This window comes from Spinacia oleracea, chromosome 4, assembly GCF_020520425.1.
Source record: "Spinacia oleracea cultivar Varoflay chromosome 4, BTI_SOV_V1, whole genome shotgun sequence".
NCBI classification, from domain to species: domain Eukaryota; kingdom Viridiplantae; phylum Streptophyta; class Magnoliopsida; order Caryophyllales; family Amaranthaceae; genus Spinacia; species Spinacia oleracea.
In genome coordinates, this window is record NC_079490.1 from 95,512,628 (window position 1) to 95,523,180 (window position 10,553).

Sequence of the window (10,553 nt, forward strand, 5' to 3'; positions counted from 1 at the left end):
AATTTATAAAATTTAACCATGTATACTATAATTGATTATCTCTATTATATAAGCCAGCTCCTGAGGGCATTTTTGTAACTTAACTTTTCGTGTCCCCCAATAAAATTACAAAAACACCCTTCACATGTTCACCCAACTACCCTCCACGTTTTCAAACAGATAGCCAATGTTCTCAATTTTGAAAATTGAAATTTTAACAAATAAGGAAACCTGAATTAGCGTATAATCTCCCTGTAATCTCTCACAAATCAGGAAAGAATTTAAAAATCCCTAAAATCTCTCCCTTTAATCTCTCACCTCACGTTATTAAGAAAAAAGAACCAAATTGATTACAGTTTCCAAAAAATAGTCCCTCCAATCTCACCTCTCACGTTCAGGGAAAAAAATCAAACAAATTTATAAATTGATTACAATTTCTAAAATTACTAATTATCTTTTCATTCATTCAATAACTGTAAACCGAGTTCCATCAGAGTTCGTTGATAGCAAGCTCCACCACCGCCAATACATGTAAGTAGTACACTCTTCTCTTTGATTCATGTAGAAAATAAAAACAAAAATTTGTGTTAATGAAAATATTCGACTGAAAAATACATGACTTGCAGATGAAATTGGTTATTGCAATGAAATTGAATATTCATTAATTTTACAATTCATGAAATCTGAAATAAATAATTGTTTTACAAGATTTTAAGTTCTGTTTTTAATTAATTATTTCAGAATTTTATTCATGCTTTTATCTTTTCTTAAATATTCGACTGAAAAATACATGACTTGCAGATGAAATTGGTTATTGCAATGAAATTGAATATTCATTAATTTTACAATTCATGAAATCTGAAATAAATAATGGTTTTACAAGATTTTAAGTTCGGTTTTTAATTAATTATTTCAGAATTTTATTCATTTTTTTTATCTTTTCTTAACAATATCTGATTAAATGTCCATATCACTCAAACAAAATTATAAATTGATTATCAACTTATAAATTGATACAAAATTTATAAATTGATTACCAACATCTGATTAAATGTCCGTATCTGTCAAACCAATTTATAAATTTATGATATTGTTTATAATCAACCAATTTTCAGAGTGCTTAATTTAAATTGACATAATTTGATTAAAATCATGAATACCTGAAATAAAAAATGGTTTTTGCAGGTTTTATTCTCGGTTTTAAGTTCATCACGTATACAATTACCAACGACACAAGGTATGTTCCCCATCGATCTCTTAAACAAAAAATAAATAGTATGCATGCTTCTGTTGATTTTAATTAATTATTACAGATTTTACATCATGCTTTTAATTAAATAAGCTGTTAAATGATTTTAATCTATAATTTCAGATTTTATTAGTTTATAAAAGAGAGAAAAAACCCACCTTTTTTATTGTCAGCAGTTGCATCAATAGAGTCATCCATCCCACAATATGATCGAAACTCAGAATTCAATTTCTGCATATACAATAACCCAGAAAACCCACACAAATTAACCAAAAAAAGAAAAAGTATATGCAGACAACAATAAACCCTTTTATAATTGTAATTACCCAATTGAATGCCAATTGAAAATAAACAAAGGAAAATAAATGAAGGTTTCAAGAGGGATTCACCAAAATAAATGAAGGTTTCAAGAGGAAAACTTGTGATTCAAATTGTTATACTCAACAGCAACCAAGATTACCTTAGATAAATAACAATTATCTAAAATTCCACTCTTTGTTGATAATGGAATACGTACACTAAAGAAGATTGAATTATCACACCTCACAGTCCTTGACCTTTATTTAATCTTTCAACCTTTCTTCCTAGGCCATTAGTTGGGATATTAACCAGTCCATAATCAATATACATCGCGTGCATTCAATTGTATATATAAAATAAAAACTGAAACTAAACAAATTTTTAATAATAAAAATTCATGAATTAATAATAGTCATTTATATAACATGAATTAATAATAGTCATTTATATAACACAAAATATAACTCTGGTATGCGTGAGTTATTGGATTTGGCATAGATAACTCTTTCACGATGTTAACCTTTCTTCCTAGGCCATTACTTTGACTATCGCATACTGTCTCATTCAAGTAGAAGTTGTTAAAAAGAGATTGGTTAAATTGCAACTTAAAAGATAAACGGGAACGAACTGATCTCAGTTCATGAGCAAATAACAAAGTTTGGCCAAATATGTGACCATTGAAAAGTCTGGACAAAGCCAAATTTTTCCCAAAAAAATCTAACCAAACATTAACCTCATGGGAATTCACAGCAGAACAACTATGAAGCTATATTCATATTCACTTCTGAGGGCATAAGAGTTTGGGGGATTTGCCCGAAAATGGTAACTAGCACAATTCAACCAACTACAAGTAGAACACCACTTTTCTTTCTCAAATTTGAACCACACACAATCCCCAGCAAAAAAAAACAAATTTTCCACTAATAAACACTTTAATTATTAGTGAAGCAACAATAAATCCTTAAACTAAACCCTAAATATCCAACACTTTCCACAAATTAAAACCAAAAAAGAAGGTCCGAAAAAAAAAAGCCAACATGCTTAACCTCACAAAATTAAAATAAAGGTAAATTAAATGATTCTGAAGTTAAATCAAGATATGCATATACAAATCGGCAAAGGTATGAACCTGACAAGTGATACTGCATATGTTTATACAAATTTTGTATAAACTAATGCAGGTTACCCACAACAACACCAATATCAAAGAAAAACTACTTAATTCAACTAACATCAACTAATAAATCAACTTATGACATGCTTTGTTAATTTTTCTTTTTAAAAATGGCATTTTACACACACTCAATAGAGCTAAATTAAACAAATTAACAAACCTAAAGCTAAACAAATCAATCGAAATCAGTCTAAATTAACAAACAATCCCACTAACCACTCAACCACAAATCAATGACCTTAAAAAAAATCCCAAACAATAGTAATCATATAAATCATGGAACAATTAGAATCATTTCAGAATTAAAAAACCATCATCTATAACTCTAAAATAGCAATAATGAACAAAACCAAAAAATAGACATGAGTAAAATGAATGCCTTTTTTAAGCGAATTCAGAGCTCCCGCAGCACTGATCGCAGCAACCTGATGTCCTTCATTCCCCTCCTCGGCGCGCGCCTCGCCCATCGCCTTGACTGGCGCCTCGCCTAGCAGCTATGCACCTTCTTCCGCAATCCATGACATGAAACTCAAAATTCCAAAAATAACTAATTAAGATGTTTTGCAACAATTAAGATGCAACAATTAATTAAGATGTTTGACATGAAACCCAATATTCCAAAAATAACCCCAACTAAAATTAATGATGCAACAATAAATTCTTAAACTAAACCCTAAATAACCAACAATTTACACAAATCAATGTTTTGCATGAAGTAAAATCCGATTAAAAACCCAAAAACATAATTCGAACTCACCATATGCTCATCATTTCTGCAAAATCTCCTTTTGTTTTACTGTGAATTCGGCGATGCAGGGAGATCCAATCGTCTGTGAGCTCGAAAAGAGGTGAGGGAGGAGTGAGTAATCGCCTGTGAGATAGAAAAGAGGTGAGGGAGAGGAGTTGCGAAGCAGCGAGACCCAAGAGTTTCTCGCCGCCATTTTTTTTCTTCAGATATGAGGAGAGATGAAGGGAGAGAACGGTGAGAAATATGAGAGAGGAGATAGAAACGAGGTGAGGGATCTAGAGAGATCCAAAGACCAAAGTTAATCTCCTCCGTATTTTAACTAAACTTATTTTGTGTTAAAAATCATAAAATGAATTTTTTAAATCTATTTTAATTTAAATGTAAAGTCATTTTTAAAGGAAAGGAAAGACCTTCATTTTAATCTACATAAAATCTTAAAAAATTAATTTTAAAAATTAATTAGTGAGTAAATTTTATTATCCACCTTCCATTATACATCATCGATTTATTTAATTTCTTCTGTATATGAAATTATTAATTTAGCGGAACCAATAATTAATCAAACATGAAGCGAAGAACTAATAACAATTCAATTTGCAAAACTGGAAGAATAATTTGGAAAACAACCCTTCACTTGGTTATTTTGTTACAATAAAAACCGATGATGTATGCTGGAAGGTGGATAATGAAATTTAGTCACTAATTAATTTTATTTTTCTGCAATTTTTCGGATTATTTTCTGAATTTATGAGTAAATTGATTATTTCTGATTTTTTGAATTTTTCTGATTTTTCTGAGTTCGATAAAAAATAGAGACGCATCAAGGAGAAGAATCAACAATCCAGGAAAAAAATATCTACGAAAGAAGAAATTAAAAGTAATATGATGCAAATTTTAAACTGTTTTAGTTGTATTTACTTTTTAGTATTGAATTTGAGTAAATTGTGTTTATTTCTTATTTTAAGGAAAATCGCCATAAATTATGTAATTTGGTCTGGTTTGTGACAATATATTCATCTATAATTTTAGTTTGTGTATAATCTCGCACGCATCGCGTGCATAAAGGAATAGTGGAATTAATTAGAGGCTCATGATACCACTGTTAGGTTATGAAAAATATAAAACATATATTTCATGCGGAAAAACCATAAAGCCAGGAATCCAAATTAATTGCCACATATTCATTTAGCATAATCTAGGATAAATACATGTGACTAGTGCCTTCCCTAGCCGCTCCCGAACCGAACAAGAACAAGTTTAGGACTCCAAGTGTCGTCCCTCCGTAGATAGTCCATACCACGTTCAGATCCGCCTTAGATTCAATTAACTAGAATTTAGCCTATGGTTTTATGTTATTCGTACTTAATTATTTGGCAAATTATTAAGCTTAGTTTAATCTTAAAACTATATGAATACTGGAGAATATGATGTATATAAATTGTGATTTCCATCACCTATTTATAGGGTAGGATTATCGGAACTAGAAACCTACTAGGATTCAATTTATCTAATTCAATTATAATTAGACTTAAATTAAATCTTTTGTTTTTAGTGTTTAGCTTAACAACTAACTCTAGTAGTTTTAGGAAAATAATCTAATCGGAAAAATCCTAAACGCCTAAGGATTCGAAACATGCACGAACACAACGACACGCACGAACAGCCCACGAGGAGCTGATGTGCGCGCGCGGAGCTCGGCCCAGCAAGTAGCCACGCGGCCCTTTGCAAGGGCGCTGCTGCTGCTGGCCTTGCCTTGCTCGCTGGGCCTGGCCTTGCTTCGTGCTCGGCTGGGCCTGCTTGCTTGGCGGGCTGCTGCTGCTCGCTTGTTGCGTTTGCGCGGGCTTCGCTAGGCGCGGGCCTAGCTTTCGTGCTGGGTCTTGCGTCTAGCAAGCTCGTCCGATGTTTGTTTCGGTTGCGCTTCCGATTTATTTTCCGATTTCGGAATTCATTTCTGATTCGAACAATATTTAATATTTCCGATTCCGGAATTAATATCCGTTTCGAACAAATATTTCATATTTCCGATTTTGGAATTTATTTCCGATTCCGATAATATTTCCGATTCCAGCAATATTTCCGTTTCCGGCAATATTTCCGATACCGGCAATATTTCCATTTCCAATAATATTTTCTGATACGTACCATGTTTCCGTTTCCGGCAACATCTACGACTTAGATAACATATATATTTCCATATGATCCATATTTCCGTTTCCGGCAATATCATCGTTTCCGGAGTATTCATAATATGCCTTTTGACGATTTCAGCTCCCACTGGAACCGAGATCCGTCGATTCCGAATATCCATAAATGGAGTATTTAATTCACTTAAATACTTGATCCGTTCACGTACTATTTGTGTGACCCTACGGGTTCAGTCAAGAGTAAGATGTGGATTAATATTATTAATTCCACTTGAACTGAAGAGGCCTCTAGCTAGGCATACAGTTCAATTGATCTCACTAAATTATTAACTTGCATAATTAATTAATACTGAACTGCATTTATTAGACTTAGCATTGAATGCATACTTAGACCAAGGGCATTATTTCCTTCACACCTAGGATCCAATTTTTTCTATGGCTGGTTCTGTGGAAGAAACTCCCAACTGCCTCTCACTTAACTAGCAGACAGATCATCCCTAATTGTCATTGTAAATTCTGCTCTATTGCCCAAGAAGACATTGAGCACATATTTTTAAACTGTCCTAGAGCTCATGAGTTCTGGATGAAGTTGAGTTTAATCCCAAATTTAGTCATGTCAACTCTGATTTTGAAACTTGGATTCTGGAAAATATAAAAGATAATGATACTGATTTAAATCTTACCACACCCCTTCGTCAAACTACCTTTGCCTATTGCTTGTGGAGGATATGGATAAGAAGAAACCTGCGGACCTTCCAGAAAGAAAACAAAAGCATAACCCCTTGGTGTCAGCAAACAATCAGGCTCTCGAATGAATTTTCAAACTTAGCCAGCACCTACAAACAACAAATTAAACCAATGCATATAGAACCCAACCCCCACCCCCACTCTGAGTTTATTGTTAAATATGATGCTACTTTTTGCACATCCACTCTCTTTGCTTCCTTTGCTATTGTCTGCAGGGACTCAAACCGCATGATTAGGGCTGAAATTGCTGGTACCTTTTCCACAACTTCAGCCATAACTGCAGAAACACAAGCTATTCTTTTGGAAGTATCATGGGTTACAAACAACAGATGGAAGAATGTTACAGTCTACTCAGATTGCAAAGCAGCAGTAGAAGGATTAAATGATGACCAAGCTCCAGCTTCGAGCCTTACTAACTCATATGGAAAATGCAGGGCATTGCAAAGAATCCAAGAAAGCCTTTGTGTGAAATTCAGAAGAAGAGAACAACTTATTGAGGTGGACTACTACTACTACAGAAATACCATTTAACAGCGCTTGTTTTTGCATTTAACAGCGCTTCTAAGAGCGTTGTTAATCGCTCCGCTGTTAAAAGAAAAAGGCACATTTAACAGCGCTTGCTAGAAGCGCTGTCAAAGGTCCCTTTAGGATAATTCAAATTATTATTTTACAGCACATTAGAAGCGCTATTAAAGGTATGTTGTCAAAACTTTAACCGCCAACTTTTAAATTATTTTGTAATAGCGGATATCCTAGAAGCGCTGTTAAAGTGATTTTTATCATTTTTAAAAATATTTTTTTTGGTTATGCCATATATTTCATTTTATGATACCACAAAACTATACCAGGTTCATAATAACACCATGTGAATAATATAGTGGTTAAACATTAATTTCAAACCTCCAATAATTTTTTTTTTTTTGCAATTGTCATTATAATATAACTGATTACATAAATATGTTCTAAAATCAGACCACAACATTAAACTATGCAAAACACATTAATTAATAGAGTTGTACGGAGTATATTTTTGATTCCTTCAATGCAATCTATCTACGATACATTTGTTGAACAACATAGCGCACCCAATGAGTTCTTGCTTCTGAACTGAGATGAAATTGTTGTATGACATGTGTCTGATTTATTGGATTCCAACACATAAACAGAAGAGTCTTCACTGGCTGAGATAATGTGTTTCCCATCTGATGTAAATGATGCAGAGATCTGACTTCTTGCATTTCGAAGACCTGATAATAGAAAATAACATAACAGAAATTAGGACAGAAATAAAATTCACTGAGCAACTTTGTACAAATAAAACTGCATAATGTTCAACAACTTTCGGGAATTTGAATTTGCAAAACTTCCTGGAAATGTGATTTGTAACATGCAACCAAACAACTATTATACTTTCAATACTGATTAAGTGAAGATGACTCAGAAGAAGCCTCAAACAGAATTAACTCAGAGATGAGTAACCAACCTTTATATTTACATATTACATTAACCCCAGTATCCGGACCTGGGAATCAGCAATAGTAACCATGAACTTGCTTGGGTCACCAGGGGAAAACTGGGTCAATTATACACAAATCAAAATCAACATTACGAAACACTAGGTAGATAACATAGGAGTTGAACAGAAAAAGGCAAAAGATACTAAATTCTAGATAACCACCTGAAAACCAGGTACTCTTCTTATAGACGCCTTCTTCTTACCATATAACGATATTTAATAAGTCAATTTCAGTCGATTATCTAAATTAAGTTAGATATATTATTATTTATTATTGTAATTGTAAACATAAATAAAGAGTCTTTTGGAGGTTCTTTTGGGTTAACTAGGTCCATTTTGAGTTATTTGCAAGCATATAGAAATCATCACAGACTGCATCAATATCATCACTTCCGTTTATGATCCAACACAAGCACCCTAGAAGATACACATAATAATAAAGGACATACGATCTGTTACTCTTAATTTTGATTATATTTTGTGTAGGAAAGTGCGTCGTTCTTTATTAATTCAGGCCCATAGCCTAGCTACAACCGCAATACTTTAGCCCTTTTGTTGTTTGTTACGTTGTCAAAACAAAAAATTAAGTCAGATTTAAAACATAACTAAACAACAAGAGCTTCCTGCATTTCACCAGGAAATATAAATAAGAGCTGGCTGTAAATTATAGGCAAACTTTTCTAACTAACTTCTAACTAACTGAAGCTCCATTTCTCTTAGTTACGTTCATTTTTAGTTCTTTCCATTAAATTTTACGTCCTTTAGGTCTGATGCATCACCGTATCTTTATATGCATTTAGACTGATCAATTAAATGTTAGGCAGAAGAGGTTATAAATCACGGCAACAAATATGTAAGGATGTATACTAAACAAACAATGAAGAGGAAGTACCTTCATGAAGATTGCATCACCAGAAGGAATCAATTTGAACATGTCTCCACCCACATGAGTCACACCTACACTTACAACAAGAAAGTATCACTTTTTCACCCTTAAAAACAAACCAACACTTGAATATCGATACAAACATAAAACATCATTGTTGAGGCCTGAGGGAGATAAAGTGTAAATCTACTCTGTTAAATTTCACAGTACAATATATAAGTGAGAAAAATGAAGAAGCTACTGCAAGCTTGGGTTATAGTTGCTGTGGCAGAACTGCCATTGCATCTGAACCTCCTCACTGATTACTATTGGGTTATAGTTGTCTTTTGTGTCAGCATAAAGAAGCTACTGCCAGCTTGAAAAAGAAAGTAACTTCTTTATGCTAACAGAAGAAACTATAAGGGGTGGGTGCAGGGGGGGGGGGGAATCTCACTAGTCCCTCTGCAACATGGCAAAGCCAGCCTATAAGGCTCTTGTTAGAAGAACATAACTAAGTTAACTTCCTGATCCGTCTAAACATGGAGTACTAAGTAACTCAAATTACTATGTACTAAGTTAACTTCCTGATCCGTCTAAACATGGAGTACTAAGTAGCTCTTGCAACCCTTTTCTTTGTATGTAAACTGGTTGTTTCATTCTTCGTACTTCATTTGGGTCGTTCACTAAGATATTTTTGTAAGTAGGACATTGTTGTTTCCAGAGTTGGGGGAGGTTCTTTAGCTGCAGCCATTGGCCAAGTTGTGTGCATTAATCTCAGCTCCTCTAACTGTGAAAGATAGAGCAGTTACCAGTTGTGCGGCTCGATTTAGTTGATGCAGTCTATATACATGTTTCATGTCAAAGCACTAATCGTCAATTCCCAAAAAACGAATCAAGGAAAAATTTTGGAAAACGAACCATAATCTGGTGCAACTAATATCAATAAGCTCACATACATTACAAACACAAATCAAGTATATTTCTCACAAAAGGTATAAAAAGGCAAGCTAAGGGAAGAATATTAGTCTATAGTTCAATACTTTGTACTAATCAAAGGAAACATTTTAGAGTACTTCACCTGAAATACAACTAGAATGACGGCCCAGGAAGGTGATTTCGTATATTTTGCATACTTCTCGAATGCAAACTGTACAACAATACCAACCAAGTAAGGAGCTAGAGAAGCTGATGCTGCAGGACCAGTCCACGGCCAAACAAAACCATTGTCACCATTGGAATAATAAGACTAAGCTGTCTAAGCATCAAAATAGCAACTGAAGATATACGACTCCCCATCTGAGTGGTTAGCTTTCCACAACTGCTGGCAACAGGAACACTTTTAGCGGGGCTACGCAGAGAGTGAATAAGGAAAAGAAAAATTGCGACACCACAGTAGAAGAGAGCCTCTGTGAAAAATAGTATGAGAAAATCTGCATTGAAGGGATGAAGAGAACTTAATAGTGTACCAGACAAACATAAAGAGAAACTTTGACTGATTATGTAACACTGGAAATTTGGATGGAGCACTAATGGAGTGGTGCTGATAGTTTCAGGACAAGTGAATACTATGAATAGATAAGAGAAGTTACTTATGAGCTTCCATAATTAAATTGGATATAATTATCCCAATTCCTAACCCCTAACGACCTAATTGACAATTCAGGTGCAAAACCTTTCATATCAATTAGTATATTCAGACTAGTGCAACGAAATAAGAAGAAATGACTAGAATTAGAGTTTTCATTACAAATTCGGGCTTCAAAATTTAAACCCTTGCCCAACAAATTGAAACCCCAAACCCTAGTTTTTATCAACGAATCAAAGAAACAAT

At 33.7% G+C, this 10,553-nt stretch overlaps 1 long non-coding RNA gene across 2 annotated transcripts; it reads right to left on the reverse strand.

The window, feature by feature from the left end:
* Nucleotides 1–7,233: 7,233 nt before the first annotated feature.
* On the reverse strand, nt 7,234–10,169 carry LOC130472526 (uncharacterized). 2 transcript variants are annotated; one of them, XR_008933034.1, is made up of 4 exons: nt 9,801–10,169; nt 8,750–8,814; nt 7,825–7,914; nt 7,234–7,588 (listed from the first exon to the last, which is right to left on the reverse strand). It is a non-coding gene; the product is annotated as an uncharacterized lncRNA (long non-coding RNA). The 2 variants fall into 2 exon arrangements; XR_008933032.1 differs by lacking the exon at nt 9,801–10,169 and having other exon boundaries at nt 8,750–8,917.
* Nucleotides 10,170–10,553: the final 384 nt, after the last annotated feature.